Source organism: Schistocerca gregaria, chromosome X (genome assembly GCF_023897955.1).
Source record: "Schistocerca gregaria isolate iqSchGreg1 chromosome X, iqSchGreg1.2, whole genome shotgun sequence".
Classification (NCBI taxonomy): Eukaryota; Metazoa; Arthropoda; class Insecta; order Orthoptera; family Acrididae; genus Schistocerca; species Schistocerca gregaria.
In genome coordinates this window covers 20716375-20733342 of record NC_064931.1, presented here as the reverse complement: position 1 = coordinate 20733342, position 16968 = coordinate 20716375, and the positions used below count along the sequence as shown (strand labels likewise).

General features: G+C 40.7%; 1 protein-coding gene across 18 annotated transcripts in view; it reads left to right on the top strand.

Moving 5' to 3' along the window:
• The window catches only part of LOC126297395 (muscle calcium channel subunit alpha-1-like), a 1224415-nt gene that overhangs the window by 1037636 nt on the left and 169811 nt on the right, over nt 1-16968 (top strand). The gene's annotated exons all lie outside the window — the stretch shown is intronic.

Here is a 16968-nt window from a genome sequence, read left to right as displayed (position 1 = left end):
CAACACCAGTGAATGTATTCCATCATAAATGTGGATGAAATGTAATTATTATTTTTGATTTATTAATAACAGGAATTATTTATGCCATGTTTTTGTACACTTTTATTTATTCACTGGTGTCAAATTCTCAAACATTTTTTGAAATGTTTGCAGTCCATTTGAAGAATTTATGAGAAATGCAGGAAAGTATTTATATTTAGTTGCCATTTTTAGGACCAGAAACATGGCAGAATTCAACAGGGATACTTACAGAATTTCAGGCTATTTCTAGCATTTTATCTGTTTGTAGTATAGACCACATTTTCCATGAACATATACTGTAAGTATGTTGTTCAGATGCTGAATGAGTCAATACAGCATTCAAAAGAACACAGTAATAATCACAACATTAAATAAAAAAGAAACACTTCATGTTTTGTATTAATGCAATAACAGGTAAAAATACAATATACATGGTGTATAAAAGGATGCTACACGTTTATATGCCAACTAGCTTTGCAAATGATGAAAAGATTGAAAAAAATGTATGATGAGACAAAAGAAAACATTCAGATAGTTAAGGGAGACAAAAATGTAATTGTGCTAGGTGACTGGAACCTAGTAGCAGTAGTAGGAGGAAAAATAGTAGGAGAATATGCGCTGGGGCAAAGGAATGAAAGAGGAAGTCCTATAAAAGCAGGTATAACTAGAGGGAAGACAGATACTGTCTATAGGAAAATTAGAGTCCTTTGGAGAAAAGAGAAGCAGCTGTATTAGCATCAAGAGCTGAGATGGGAAACCAGTACTAAGTAAAGAACGGAAAACTGAAAGGTGAAAGTAATATATGGAGTGCCTATACAAGGGAAATGAACTTAAAGGCAGTATTATAGAAAGAGAAAAGGAGATTGATGAAGATAGGATACTGCAAGAAGAATTTTACAAGGCCCTGGAAGATGTAAGCTCAAAGGCCCCTAGAGTAGATGACATTCTCTAAAAAATTCTGAAATCCTTGAGTGTGTCAGCCATGACAGAGCTATTCCACCTGGTGTGCAAGATATATGAGAATGTAAGAATTCCAATTCCAAAGAATGCAGGTTCTGACATATGTAAATATTACCAACTTATCAATTTGCTAAGTCATCATTGCAAAATGCTGACATGAATTATTTCCAGAAGAATGGAAAAATTGGTAGAAGCTGACCTTGAGGAAGATCAGTTTCGGTTCCGGGGAAATGTTGGAACATGTGTGGTAGTACTGACTGTATGATGTAGCTTAAAAGGATAGGTTAAAGAAAGGCAAACATACATTTATAGTTTCGTAGACATAGATAAACATTTGACAATTTTGAATGGTATGTACTCTTTGAAATTCTGAAAATAGCAGCAGTAAAATATAAGGAGTGAAAGGTCATATGCAACTTGTGCAGAAACCAGACAGCAGTTATAAAAGTTGAAGGTCATGAAAGGAAAACAATGGTTGAGAAGGGAGTGAGACAGGACAATAGACTATCCCTGTTGTTATTCAATTTGTACATTCAGCAAGTAGCGAAGAAAGCAAAAGAAAAATTTGGTGAAAGAGTTAAACTCCAGGGAAAGAAATAAAAACTTGGGGGTTTGCTGATGACATTATAATTCTGTAAGAGACAGCAACGCACTTGGAAGTGCAGTTGAAGAAGTGGACAGTGGCCTCAGAGGAGGATATAAGATGAACATTAATAAAATTAAAGCAATGGCAATGGAATGTAGCAGGCAAAGTTGCTGCAGATGTGAAGCTGACCATCTGGTTTTTTTAACAATCAGAAATGGCATAGACAGCTTACTGGACATAATAGGTTGTACGACCCCCTATGACATCAGTCTGTCCAATTCTGATTTCACTTGACTGTGCAAAGCTACTGGAATTTGGTACGCCCAGAAAAAGTGCAGATAGATCATAAGTTCCAAGGTAATGTGGACAGTAAAATTAGTGGCACAACATCACCCATCTAAAAAAAAAGAGAAGTGCTCAAAACACAGAGAATCTACTGGTGGTAAGGTATCTGGTCAGAAAGGAGGTGCACCACATCTGAAATTGAAAAACCATTGAAAGCATCCAGACCAAACAAATTGTTAGCACCAGCTTCATCCACTACCAGAAAAGTCAAGGGCTGAACCACAGATTTATACACAGTGGGGGCCATAAATGGCCCCAAAAATGGGATGTGCTGCTTGTTGTAACTCACCAAACATTGAGTAACCAGAGATACTGCTGAAGCTCTCAAGTCCACGTAAGGATCTCAGTTCAGCAATGTCACAGCTGCAACCATGTCTACTTCTAGTTGGAGGACTTTGTCCATCACACAGACTTCAATAAATAGTTTGTTATTATTCATAAGTGCTGGAGACACATAATTAACATCCATGTCCATATCTACAGGAGAGGGCTGGGAATGACACACAGATGCTATATGTCCTTTTTTCCTACAGTCACCCAGCACTTAGGTCAAGTGGCCCTGTCATGTTGCACAAAACAGTATGTACAAGATGGATCCACTGAATCCTGCCACTGCTGTGTTGGTTGTTGTTGACTGGCATATTGTCCTTCCCTGAGGACTGACCTATGCCCGATGGCCAGGAACAGTAGCAATCACAGTGATGTCACACCAAGCCTCAATCTGATTACCAGCAGGATGAGGTACCTTGAAAGACTGAGCAGTATTCAGCGCTTCATCCAAAGATGGTTCCTCACACTGTAGTCCATATTGTCACACCTCCTTGTCAGGAGCCAACCAAATGATGGCATTGTGGACCACAGAATCAGTGTAGGAATCATGATGAACATTGGTAACAAACTGACATTTGTGACTGAGGTTGTGGTGTTCATCCACTCAAGGCCAGTAAGACTGGTGGGGCAGTTTATGACAATGATAGCACTTGAGATGTGGAATGACTTGTGTGCTTACAGTAATAATTGGACAACAATTTACACATAACAATGAACAAAAGTGGTACAGGTTTCTGGAGCAGGGCTAACTGGCTCAAAAACTGATAAATCTGTGGGACGGGGGAATCCAAGAAGGAACAAAGCCCTACACACGTTAGTATCATTGACACCAAAAGTGAGTGTGTTGCTGAAGCCACTTCTCATAAGCTACCCCATTCTTTGACTGCATCAGCATAATGCAGAAAAGATGGCAAGTACGCCAGCAGCTGAGGAGAGTTGTGAGCACTACCCCCATGGACAAGAGAACTGATAGAACAAACAAACAGACTGAGCACACAGAAGTGATCACCACTCTCACTGCAAAATGTGTCATAATGTTAGACACAACTGATAGTGTGGCCACTAAGAACAAAAGTTTATTTATCCATATTCAAGTAAACAACAAACATAGAAACGGTACAATTTGAAGTAGAACACAGAGTGAGGGGGAGCACCGGGTGTGCCCTCTTCATATAGATGAGGACTCCAGCAGGCAGCATGGCAGATGTCATTCCATGCACACTAGTCTTGTGACCCACCACAGGTGGCCAGCAAGTGCAGCTGCCATTGGCGGACTATTTGAAGTGTAGTGCACCAGTGGCCTGGTGCTGTTGCAAGTATCCAGGTGTTGCATACAGTAGAATGGACAACATTTCTTGAATTTTGAGGAAATGAAAGAAAACACAATGCACAGCTGAAAAGATTGATTTACTTAAATCATTCCAGGCAAATTCTGGGATGGTTCCTGTCCTCAAAAAATCTAATCTTGTCCTCCATATATAATCAATGCCAATGGGTCATTAAACACTAACTTTCCTTTTTTCCTTTTGAAGAGATTGACTGATAAAGGATTTTGAGACTATGCAATCTGAGGCTTTCCCAGCATATATGATGCATCCAAAGTTTTGGGGTGTACCACCAGATGCAATTATAGAAGGTCCACGATATTTCAGTGAACAACTGTTCTGCCATCATCAGGTCTTACTGATGGGATGAAGGGCCTGTTGTGACTCCCAGTATATAAACCTGCACGCCAGAGTTCTGGACTTGAAGGCTTCATGTTGTGCTTTGCGGTGGTAGTGGGGGAGGGAGGGCGGTCATGCGGCTGTTGTCAGTTGTGTGCTGGCCTCCATCCCCATCGTATCTTGCATGTGGATGTTATGGTTTCCTTTGATTGAGCTAAGTACTGGCTCTCATGCCTTGCTTAATTGCAAAACCTGTGTTTGTGTTTATTAAGTTATGTGTCACATGTATTTCAATAGCTTCTTGAAAAATAGAATCCCAAAAGTTGTTTGTGTTGGCCAAGATGTTTGTTTGCTGATAATTCAGTTAATATCTGTTCTCAATGCAGTGTTCTGCTATTGCCAACCTGACAGGCTGCAGTAAGTGGGTGTGGTGCTCGTGTTCTTTGCAGTGATCTTCAATACTGCAGATTGTTTGAGAAATATCGGTTTTCCCACATTCACATGTGGCTTGCTACATCCCCGTCTTTTTTTCTTGTCTTTGCTCTTTTTTTTTTATTTTTTATTTTTTATTTTTTTTAAAAGTCTCATGCTGTTTGCTGGCAGTGTATCCCCCAAAATTGGCAGACTACTGTTTAAACACAAAATAGCCCCGGTGTTCTGCTTTCCAGCCAAAGTACGAGGCCTATTAGGGTCAGTCAAAAAAGACATGCATCTCTAAAATGCAAGGATATACCACATCCCATGTGAATGTGGGGAAACCTATATTGGTCAAACAACCTGCACAATTGAAGACTGGTGCAAAGAACATGAGCACCACATCTTCTTACTGCAGCCCAGCAAGTCCACAATAGCAGAACACTACATTGAGAATGGACATTCAATTAATTATCAGCAAACAAAAGTCTTGGCCAACACAAACAAATTTTGAGATTCAGTTTTTGAAGAAGGTATTGAAATACATGTGAAAGATAAGTTAATAAACAGGGACACGTTTCCAACTAAGAAAGGCATGAGAGTCAGTACTTATCTCAATCAAAGAAAATTGTAACATCCGAATTTGAGATGTGACATGGCCAGCAGCTGGCAGACAACTGAAGCTCTGCCTCCAACCACTGCAGCCACACGTCCCTCCAACACTGAGCAAGGTGCAGAATCTGTGAGGGCGGAACTCTGGACCTTCAGATATACAGAGTGTTACAAAAAGGTAAGACCAGACTTTCAGGAAACATTCCTCAAACACAAAGAAAGAAAATATGTTATGTGGACGCGCTTACTTTCATTATTAGAGCTCATTTTATTACTTCTCTTTAAATCACATTAATCATGGAATGGAAACACACAGCAACAGAACGTACCAGCGTGACTTCAAAAACTTTGTTACAGGAAATGTTGAAAATGTCCTCCGTTAGCAAGGATACATGCATCCACACTCTGTCGCATGGAATCCCTGATGCGCTAATGCAGCCCTGGAGAATGGCTGATTGTATCACAGCCATCCACAATACGAGCATGAAGAGTCCCTACATTTGGTACCAGGGTTGCATAGACAAGAGCTTTCAAATGCCCCCATAAATGAAAGTCAAGAGGGTTGAGGTCAGGAGAGTGTGGAGGCCATGGAATTGGTCCGTCTCTACCAATCCATTGGTCACTGAATCTGTTATTGGGAAGCATACGAACACTTTGACTGAAATGTGCAGGAGCTCCATCATGCATGAACCACATGTTCTGTCGTACTTGTAAAGGCACATCTTCTAGCAGCACAGGTAGAGTATCCCGTATGAAATCATGATAACGTGCTCCATTGAGCGTAGGTGGAAGAACATGGCGCCCGATCAAGACACCACCAACAATGCCTGCCCAAACGTTCACAGAAAAACTGTGTTGATGACATGATTTGCACACTTGCGTGCGGATTCTCGTCAGCCCACACATGTTGATTGTGAAAATTTAAACTTGATCACGTTGGAATGAAGCCTCATCCATAAAGAGAACATTTGCACTCAAATCAGGATTGATACATTTTTGGATGAATCATTTACAGTAGTGTACCCGTGGAGGCCAATCAGCTGCTGATAGTGCCTGCACACGCTGTACATGGTACGGAAACAACTAGTTATCCCGTAGCACTCTCCATACAGTGATGTCGTCAACGTTAACTTGTACAGCAGCAACTCCTCTGACGCTGACATTAGGGTTATTGTCAACTACACGAAGAATTGCCTCATCCATTGCAGGTGTCCTCATTATTCTAGGTCTTCCCCAGTGGCGAGTCGTAGGATAGAATTTTCCATGCTCCCTAAGACGCCGATCAATTGCTTCGAACATCTTCCTGTCGGGAAACCTTCAGTCTGGAAATCTGTCTTGATACAAATATACCGCGCCACGATTATTGCCCCATGCTAATCCATACATCAAATGCACATCTGTCAACTCCGCATTTGTAAACATTGCACTGACTGCAAAACCACGTTCGTGATGAACACTAACCTGTTGAGTCGCATGTCATCACAAGCAACGTAGTCAACATTACCTTCCTTCAATTGGGCCAACTGGCGGTGAATCAAGGAAGTACAGTGCATACTGACCAAACTAAAATGAGCTCTAACATGGAAATTAAGCAATTCCGGACACATGTCCACATAACATCTTTTCTTTATTTGTGTGTGAGGAATGTTTCCTGAAAGTTTGGCCGTACCTTTTTGTAACATCCTGTATGTACCAGGAGCACACTGCAGACCCATCATTCCATCAGAACCACCTGATAATGGCTGCACAATTGTACACTGAAATATCATGGACCTGTGGTGATTGCATCTGGCAGAACTCCCAAGAACCTTGGTAGTGATTTTGAGACTGTTTAAGCAGTTTTATTCATGTTCAGTAAATGTCTGATTGCAGGCGCGAAGTACTGTACTTCAAGAAACTGTAACATATAAGGTTTTGGGATCAGAACAACAGCTGTGTAAGCTGTAAATATTTTTGGTTTAATGTTTCAATCTTATCACAGAAATACATGCATTTACACAGTTTGCAATGTGACAATGTTATGACAGTTGTCAGACGAATGCATCTCATCTTCAGAAAGTGAAGTAATCCTAAACACAACAATGGTAAATTTTAACTAGAAATTTCTTTACAAAATTATACTTACAACTATGTCATGATGTTGGCCAGTGCTACAATAAATCTTCTGATTCCAGGTCAAAGTTTGGTACTATTTAGGATGACAGTCAAGTGTGCAGAGGATGGTTAGTTTTGTGACAATTTGAGCAAAAGTTTACCCAAGGTTGCTCGAGTTTACAGTGGACACAAGGCGGTGAACCAACATGTTTACGCCTCTACTTGTGGTATTTACCTTAGCTGTGATGAGCTGTCATCTGCATGGCTGCTCTCATCCTCTGAAATTCCTATAAAAACTAATTAAGCCTTTGCTGATTTTTCCAGCAGAAACTCTCCCTATGTTTCCCGTTATGTGAGAAAACATGTACTCATCCCTAGTCTTGGAATATGGCAATATGCACGTACACGGCTGGAGCAATGTTCATATTAAAATGCCCTCTCAGTCCTCGCAAGGACAATTAACCAACTCAGCTGTTTGTTTCCCCACAGTTGCAGCTGATTGATGCTGCAGCTAATATCTAGCTGAATGTCAGCCACAGTCACTGTATTGTTCACTCAAATTTCTTCTACACATCATACAGAGCATTATGCACCCCATTCTTTGCTTGACACCTATTCAGAGAAGAGTCCACGAAAATTTTGCTCATCTTTCTCATAGCCGAACTGTCTCCCCACCTGGATGTTTTCATTCTACAGGTCACAGCTTTTTTCGACTAGTAGGAGCATTCCTCTTATTTTGTGGAAACACTCTCTCACAATCACAAGGGTCCTACGATTGAACTGCATCGAAATCTTGGCGCTTTACTCCTTCCTAGTTAATTTCCATCAACCGGATGTTTTGTGCCCACCCCAGATGTCTAGTGGACAGCCAAGGTGTAGACTCGCAGTTTGGTAGCATTACCTCATCAGCAATATGTGAGTTTAGCTGCTGATGGTTCAACACTAAGTGTTTCTGTCCGGTGTTTTGCAACGTGACTGATATGCTGCAACTAGCTGCAAGGCAGAAGGCACTGACAATCATCGAGCAAAAAATAAAAATCAAATTTTTATTCTATCAAATCCATTGAGTAATGGCCCACACTGTACATCCTTCTCCCCTCCACAGGAGTGAAGCATTGGATGGTGGGGGGGAGGGAGGGGGAGGGAGGGGGGGGAGGGGAGAGGGGGGACAAATAGACAGTTACTATGAGGTTGCTGCGAAGGACAGTGTTTCATAATTTTAACAATATGTTTTGATTTTTTTATTTGCATTGAAAAAAATGCCAATAATGTGGTAATGAAATTTTGCATGACAAAATTTGGACAATGACAGATGGTGCAGCGGTGGTGTGTGGCACTGCAAGTGGCAGAGTGAGGTGCGGCGATCAGCTGTTGACACTGGCAGCAGCGAAGGTCACTGACTGCAGGGGTCAGTGGGGAAGGGGTTGATACTTTTGAATCACTTCACATGCATATTTTGTTGCTTACACCCAAAGGAGTGCCATGTCTTTTCTTTTGGGGGTATTTTACTTATTTACTATTCCTTTCTACTCACTACTATTTTCTACTGCACTATTACAGCATGGGGCAACAAGGAACATTCTTGCTCCCATTTCAAAACTTAAGCATGATATTCGCCAGGGGGTTGCTGTTCAGGGACAGCAGGAGGGGGGAACGAAGTCGTGCAAAAGTCCTTTTCTAAAAGCTACCCATAGTGATAATCCAATAAGAGTAATTATTAAAGGGGTGCATACAGAACTGGGAATAAGTATATGACTGAGATACTGGTGGTGGTGCCAATCCATGGTATGCACAGTGGCACGGTCCAGCGTAATCTGCCCTGATTCTTTGTTCACCAGGTCGGCTAAAGATTGGACCAGCTGTGAATATGAGTGATTGGGAAGAGATGGCCAATTGTCAGGTAATGGTATTACAATCGGTTTCTCTACTAAATACCACATGAGAGGAGGGAGTCACACATTTTGGGCATAAGGTAAGTGTGCAAACACCTCCTCGGTGGGGAAGCTATTAAATAGTAAACCACAACTGTTGAGTAGCACACGATAGGGCTCGGTTGCTCAAAAGTATTCGTACATACGACAGTGGCTGTTACTGGATGGGGTAGGGTGTATAAAATATTGTTGCCTATAGCAACGAACTAATCTTGTTAGCTCCAGCTGGTAGATTGCTACGAAAGGGAAGTGCTACAGTGGGTGAAAAAGTAGTAAGTAATTACCTGAGGTTGTAGTGGTGGGTGAAAAGTTGATGGTTAACAGACTCGTGGGCACTATGCCACTGGGCAATCTAAACTGATGATTCCAAAGAACTGCAGTGACAGGATAGTGAGGGAAGGAGGGGGCTATGGTCATGCTGAAAAGAGGCTTACTAGTCATCCTGATCAGCATGAGTGCAAAAATGTGGGGTAGCATTAATCAATGCCTGATAATGATGCATAGGTGGAATTTGCATTATATAGTGGTTTCGTAAGTGATTTGCTGAATTGGAAGCTTTAGTAAGGGATGTTGTGGTTTGAGAGGAAAATGGGTTTGACCAGTGAGAAAATTATGCTGCAGTTAACACAGCGTTTTTTGTGGGTATATTCGTGTACATCCGTCTGCGGTCACAATGCCAGGATTGCCCAACATATTGGCCATTTATGCTGAGCAGCCCACACGCGGTGAACCGGCAGGGTGCTCATGCTAAAGTATAAGAAATTGAGCATAATTGGGAACAAGTTCAGGTAATGGGTTTCAGAATAAGATTGACTCCGCAGTGACATATCCACTAGTCACAGGGTTTTTTCTTCCCCCTCGAACTGGGCGGAGGCAATATGTCTGAGTAGCATTGGCTACTGACCAGGGTGCAGATGAAGGTGAGCCTCATCATGATGAGTCAATGGCATATAGATGAAAGAGAGAGGTAGGCGATCAATTTATGGAAGTGAAAACTAAAAGAATAAACTGATCAGCTGGGCACTCTGTGGGTGCTAACCACAGCGTGTAAGGTACATGACCCTGGAGAAGGAGGGTACAAAGTAGTGGTTGAGGTTGGAATGAATAGAGGAGCAATTCAGAGCAGTGGTAATAACCCAGTGCAGTGCATGGGTGAGGAAGGTACTGTGCTCTGTCTCCATAGGGTGATTACATTTCATGAGGTTTACACAAATGGTAGCAGTGCCAATTTCAGTGCTAGCTTGTAATATCTTTACTTCATCAGCAAATTGCTTTGTAAGAAGTAGGGTGAACAAGAACAAAACTTGTGTCTGCCTGGGAAAATTCTTAAATGTGTAAAACACACATGGGGTTCAAAATACTATTTTTCACTTACTTGGGTGAAACATAATTACTTTTATCATATCACAAAATCTATTTTACTTACCACTCTTCTGTGAGAGGGTAGCACACTTCTTGTCAACTTCAGGGGTGTAGTCAACTCTTCTCTGTTGAGTATCTTAGATAAGTCAGGTGCTTCAGTTTCTTCTAAATATACCGGTCCAGTTCTGGGCACGAACATGGCGCATAGTAGGATTCCAGAATCGCTAACTCAAAAAGTTGTGCATCACAACTGAAGGGGGATCTTATGTAATGGGAGTGTTGTTGTAGTGCAACATATCTAAAATCTAGGGCTGTGGTAGGCCTTTACATACTGTGATCATAAATTAAAATACCAGTGCATATTACACAAAACAAATGGGATAAATTATAAAAATACATGCATGAAATAATGTATAGGGTATGGCAAGAGCTTTGCTGCGCAGCAAAATGATTATGAAATGCTTAAACTTAACATAAAACCATAAGGGGAGAAAAAATACAAGTTATGGGGTATAAATCATTAATCAGCTGGCAATTGGCACGCATAGTGGGTCGGACATTGCTCAACACCTCTAATCATACAAAGTGTGTCTAATATTGAGTGGTAGGACAATTTATCAAACTCAGTACTTGGTGAAGCAGGTAGCCGCGGCGCGTGTAGTACTGAGATAGCGGAACAGCTCCAGCATGTTCTGAGTGAACGACACCTTGGGGCATTTGAATTGCCATTTACAAAATGCAGTTCACGTAACTTAGTAATATTAGAATGGATTTAGTGACTGTTGCAAATAGTATTTTAACTCCTTTCTTGAATGAATCTATATATATGGGTTGAATAGGCTGTGATAGTCACATAATGGAGAAGACATTTACGAATTTGGAAAAGGAGCAGGTTGTCCATTCTTAAGATACATCAGACAAGATGGAAGATGATAAGGTAGTACTATAATTCAGAGGAGGCTGAGAAATGCGGAGTGCCACCAAACTAAATGGTGGTGCATGCGAAGACATCCCATAATGGCGCACTTCGTTATTGCAATGTTTTTCCACTTCATGTTCCATCAGCTGGAGGTCACTTGCTTCCAAACTCCCCTCGGAGCTATAGTCTTGTCAGAAGTTATGTTAAGGGCTTTAGGTGTGCAAATAAATTTATGGATGGGTTTTCAACTGGTTCAAGTTACCCGGGTATTGATGCGGGAGGATGGAAGAAATCATGTTTGAAAGAGGTGTCACATAGAAAGATGGTACCTTTATGTGTCAAGTTGCTATTCATTGGTCAATAGTGAAGATAGTATGTCCTACTTTGCATAAAGTCCCTTTAAAAGCAGCAGACTGGCACACAGACGGCGCATGGAGAGAGGGGAAGGGGGGGGGGGACTCGGGCAGGGACAGATGGCACGACTAGAGGGAGGGGAGGTAACAGCAGTATCAGGTGATTTAAGTGCCTCCACCCCACACATTATGCCCGCTGCAGGTGCTACTCCTGGTTGACAGGACCACCCGATTCTGACAGGCGGAGCACTCGTGTTTACAACTTCACAGTATCATTGTTCAAATGGGAGGATACTTAATCAAACAGGGTGCTATTTCTGGGGAAAAAAATCTTTAGATTAAAAAGGTGGAGACATAATGCAATCACTTCTTCATACAATATTCTTATTTAGAATTCACTGTATTGGTACTGAAAATAGAGCTGCTGTCCGACCACTAGGTGTGTCATAACACACAAATAACATAATAAAAATAACATAAATAAAATACTGGTTAAACTAGGGATTAATTAGACTAGGCCAGCATTGATGAACAGGTTGGGCAGGTAAAGCTCCAATAATCTCTTCAGAGAGGGAAGATAGGGCGACATTTTAGTTATCATAGCAAGGGAGTGTAAAATACATATTGTATGGGTAGGATGTTCATTTGCAAAGGAAAGTAACAACGTGGTTGCTTAAGCCTTATTACCTTTTCTTTTGGTTCATATAACTGGGAATCTCTTAAGTATGAAGCTGTACCATAGTGTTTAGTCCCTGGATCTAAGGGCATATGGGTGTTTAGATCTCAGAGCTTATCTAGGGTGAGCTGGGGGTGGTGGGACTTTCTGTTTTCTCTGCTTCACAGGGGGAGCAAAACCTGCTGAAGGTCTGGCACTTGCCTCAGAAGGTGGTAGAGAGGCATAGTTCCTGAATATTGTATTTGCTTATCAAAATGGATGATCACTTTATGGTCGGGCAGTTGTAATTCTGCATTAACAGGGGAAGTGAGCCGAATGATTGAATATGGTCCATCATATAGTGGGGTAAGTTTCTTCACTCTTCCTTCCTTTACCCCAAGTTTTTTTCAGCAAAACCAAATCACCAGGGTTATGGGAGGGGGGGGGGGGGGGGGGGGGGGGGGGGGGGGGAGAGGAGAGGATGGCATTTTTATTACTTCTTTCTTTCTGTTTTCTGGTTGCTTTGTGGTTGTTCCCTTGTACCTTCTTCTAAGTGGCCTTAATGCAGCAGGATGATTCCTTAACAGCTGTGTAATCAGTTCCTGGAGGTAATTTATTGATCTCAAAGAGAGAGTCCATAGGGTGGCCGAACACTATTTCATAAGGGATTTTGTTCAGTGGCTTAGTGGAAACAGCTATTGTATGCACTTGCCACATATGGAATGTATCTTTGCCATTCACTGTGGGCTGAGTTGATGCCTGGGGGTGAAAAGGGGTGGTTCTCCATTTTTTAATTCTCAGCAATTTGCAAACTTGGACAAATAAGGTGGACATAAAATTGGTTACTTGATTAGTTACAATGGCTTCAGGGCACATGGTAGCAATTTTTTATATACTTGGCAACATCTTGCCATCTTTTGTCTCGCCAACACTTCATGGCAATGCGGGAATATGTGGCTCTTCGCCCACTATGGCAAGCTTGGATGCTGTTATGGCACTGGGCAATAATTCTGGATTGTAAGTCTTTAGGTATTACTATACATTTACCCATAGGGAGGGGGGGGGGGGGGGTCTTGCGGTATAGAATTCCATCCTCTGTAACAAAATCTGGGTGGGAGCGATACTGGTGACATTTTGAGTCCTCCTCCTGCGAGTCCTTTAATTCGTCAATTAAGACATTGTCGGTTTGAGCTACTCTCACTTTTCTACTAAGGGCATCAGCAATTTTCCAGCTTTGTATTGTACTTGGTAATCATACTCACTCAACTTCAGGGCCCAGTGGGTGAGACAGCTGCTAGGGTCTTTTAAACTTAGTAGCAACTGATGTGCTGCATGATCTGTTACTATAGTAAACTTTCTCCTGTAAAGATAGCATCTAAAATAGTTGACTCCAAACATTTCTCTGTAGTACTGTAATTAATTCCCGCCTGGTTCAGTTGACGGGATGTGTGACCAATTGGTCTTTCCTCACCATCAACAATTTGACTCAGAATAGCCCTTACTGCAAATTCAGATGCATCACAGGAGAGAATGAATGGTTTTTCAAAATTGGGATGGATCAATAAGGGGGGACTAGTCAAAGCATGTCTGATATGCTGCACAACAGCTCCACACTCGGGGGTCTATTGATACGGTACATCTTTTTTGCAGCAGGTGGGTAAGGAGTTTAGTTATTGTGGTGCAGTCCTTTACAAAACGCCTATAATAATTGCTGAGTCCCAGGAAGCTTTGCAATTCCTCTAGATTCTTAGGGGAAGGGGATGTTCTAACTGCTTAAATTAGACGGGGGTCTGGATTTACTCCATCAGCACTAATAATATGCCCCAGATACTGTACTTGACTCTCAGTAAAGGAACATTTTTTTATTTTCAAATTTAAATTGGCACTTCTTAGTCTAGACAAGACATTTCTTAACCTAGTAACATGCTCATCTAAAATTTCTGGAAAAGACAATGATATCATCTAGATCAACTTCACACATTGTAGGTTTCAGTCTTCGTAGCAGTAAGTAGGCAAAACTTTGGAATGTGGCTGACATGTTGTGCACAATGGCATTCTTAGAAATACACATATACCTATTCTCTGTTTCACATGATATCATTATCTATTTTAATCTAACATTAACTCCCTTACATTACACTACAACTTTACAAACACTAAAATTTTCTTACTAAACTGTACACAAGTTATCATTTACTCTATAAAAATGATTTTCTTATCACTGTCTTTATATTCTCTTTCCTCCCCATTCTACTTGATTTTAATAATATATACGTCATAGTTTTCTCACCTTCATCATGATGGATAATAAGAGTGAAATAGATGGTGATGACAGTTAGTAAGTTAATGAATTCCTTCTACCACCTCATTTTATTATTCTGACTACAAGAATTTCATATAATTTTTGAAAACTTCGCACTTTGACTCCAACTCCCACGTCTTTTTCTCTGCAATCTCTTCTTTTTGGCATTAGCTGAAACAGAATTTATAATTATACAATACATCTCTTCTCTACTGTTCTATTGCATTGTATGAAAACTTAATTTTTTTTTCTCAGTTGTACTTATCCCTTTCGCCTTTTTCTCGATAGAAAACTTTTATGTTCCTTCCTTTCCCCATCATACCCTTCCTTATTGAAATCTTTTCTGGGTTAATCTTACTTCCTACTGTTTACCTCCTTCCATGAAATAACATGTTTCTTGCTTAGCTTAATAATTCAGTTCTCTTTCCTCTTATTACCTCCTAACGAATTCTTATATTTATTTCCCTCATATCCTTATTTCAATATCAGTTTGTGTTACCTTCCACAAATCATATATGCTTCACATATTCCCCCAAAATATCTCAATTACTTGTCCACTGTCCTCAATGGAACAATTACCTAATGGAATTACCTAATGGAAGAATTACCTAATTCTTTATTTCCTTCCTACTTCTTTACTTCCTTTCGTCCACAAAAATCAACTTCCTTCTCCTTTACATTATGTCTTTAAGAGAGAATCTACTACTATTTTGTGAAACTATCCACACGCTGATCTCTACCTTGCTCCTTACTTTCTACTCTTTCTCCAGGACATATTTCGTTTGCAGAAGAGTTACTTAAGTTGTGACTTTCCTGTCTTTTCTTCATAATATACTTTTACCTTCCTACAAAACTTGTTTTATTCATCTAACTGAGACAATTACAAGTTAAAAGTTTTATCTGTGTGCATTTTGTTAGCTTTCATACTCTGTGATTTCTGGACATTTAATACAACTAAATTCTCGTGTGGAGTTACTCTTTTTTTTTTCTTTTGTTTACCCTTTATACAATTTCAAATGACTCACATGGTACAAACCCAGTGATTTTCCTGTTTTTGGATTAATTAATTGAAATGCATTATCATGGACCACTTTACTCATTTCCATGTGGCCTTTGTAGATAGAAAAGAACTTGTTTTCAACACGATAACCTTCCTATTGCTTGGTGCTAATTTTACTTCTACATCTACATCTACATCTACATACATACTCCACAATCCACCATACGGTGTGTGGCAGAGGGTACGCCATACCACAAGTAGCATCTTCTCTCCCTGTTCCACTCCCAAACAGAACGAAGGAAAAATTACTGCCTATATGCCTCTGCATGAGCCCTAATCTCTCTTATCTTATCTTTGTGGTCTTTCCCCTAAATGTAAGTTGGTGGCAGTAAAATTGTACTGCAGTCAGCCTCAAGTGCTGGTTCTCTAAATTTCATCGGTAGCAATTCACAAAAAGAACATGTCCTTTCCTCTAGAGACTCCCACCTGAGTTCCGGAAGCATTTCCGTGTGATGATCAAACCTACCAGTAACAAATCTGCCTTCCCCACAACTGCCATTACATGCTTGTCCCACTTCATATCACTCTGCAATATTATGCCCAAATATTTAATTGATGTGACTGTGTCAAGCACTACACTACTAATGGAGTATTCAAACATTACAGGATTCTTTTTCCTATTCATCTGCATTAATTTACATTTATTTATATTTAGAGTTAGCTGCCATTCTTTACGCCAATCACAAATCCTGTCCAAGTCATCTTGTATCCTGCTTGAGTCACTCAATGACGACACCTTCCCGTATACCACAGCATCATCAGCAAACAGCCGCACATTGCTATCCACGCTATCCAAAAGATCATTTATGTAGATAGAAAACAACAGTGGACCTACCCCACACACTTGAGATGAAACCCTCACCTCCGATGAACAATCACCATCGAGGATAACGTACTGGGTCCTGTTACTTAAGAAATCTTCAAGCCACTCACATAATTGGGAACCAATCCCATATGCTCGTACCTTAGTTAGGAATTTGCAGTGGGGCACGGAGTCAAACACTTTCCGGAAGTCAAGGAATATGGCATCCGTCTGATACCCATCATCCATAGCTCTCAATATATCATGTGAAAAAAGAGCGAGTTGCATTTTGCAGGAGCAGTGCTTTCTAAAGCTGTCCTCATGCATGGACAGCAACTTCTCTGTCTCAAGGAAATTCATTATATTCAAACTGAGAATATGTTATAGAATACTGCAACAAACCGATGTTAAGGATATTGGTCTGTAATTTTGAGGATCCGTCCTTCTACCCTACTTATATACAGGCATCACCTGCACTTTTTTCCAGTTGCTCGAGACTTTACGTTGAGCAAGAGATTTGCGATAAATGCAACCTAAGTAAGGAGCCAATGCAGTAGA